This window comes from Notothenia coriiceps, unplaced genomic scaffold (genome assembly GCF_000735185.1).
Source record: "Notothenia coriiceps isolate Sejong01 unplaced genomic scaffold, NC01 NC01_scaffold00037246, whole genome shotgun sequence".
Classification (NCBI taxonomy): domain Eukaryota; kingdom Metazoa; phylum Chordata; class Actinopteri; order Perciformes; family Nototheniidae; genus Notothenia; species Notothenia coriiceps.
Window position 1 is genome coordinate 10961348 of NW_011369947.1, and position 557 is coordinate 10961904.

The 557-nt window shown below is 47.2% G+C and overlaps 1 protein-coding gene across 1 annotated transcript in view; it reads right to left on the bottom strand.

Annotated features, from left to right (window-relative positions):
• Positions 1-557, bottom strand: part of LOC104966394 (syntaxin-12-like) — a 15611-nt gene that overhangs the window by 6548 nt on the left and 8506 nt on the right. The window lies entirely within an intron of this gene.

A 557-nucleotide genomic window follows, 5' to 3' on the forward strand; every position in this document is an offset into this window, starting at 1 on the left:
CCGCCCGCCGATTTTGTGGCAGCTCTTTCCCTCAAGGCCGCTAACGAAAAAGCTCTAAAATGGCAGGCACATTTTTTTTGCTTGACTGCTTTTCTAAAAAGAATATAATTCACAAGAAGAAAGAGGCTAGCAGTACCGAAGCTACAAGTGAAGCTGCTAGTACTACATCATCAGAAGACCCGCCTAAAGACGTGGATAATGCTAGCACTAACGTTAACGTTAGCTGCGCTAGCAACGTTCCCCTGGCTAGCTCAAGCTCACCTTTCCCATAGATGGAGGAGATGTGGCGGAGGAAACAAAAGGAATACCCGTGGATAGACTGCAAAGCTGGGAAACTGGGCTTCAAAGTTTGTTCATCCATTTCGGATTTATCAGTCTTCAAAACGCAAGGTGTGTGTGTGTGTGTGTGTGTGTGTGTGTGTGTGTGTGTGTGTGTGTGTGTGTGTGTGTGTGTGTGTGTGTGTGTGTGAAAAGCAGCGCTGTCTGCTTATTTGCAATGTAGGCTAGGCAGAGAGAGAGCGAGAGAGAGAGAGAGAGAGAGAGAGAGAGAGAGAGAG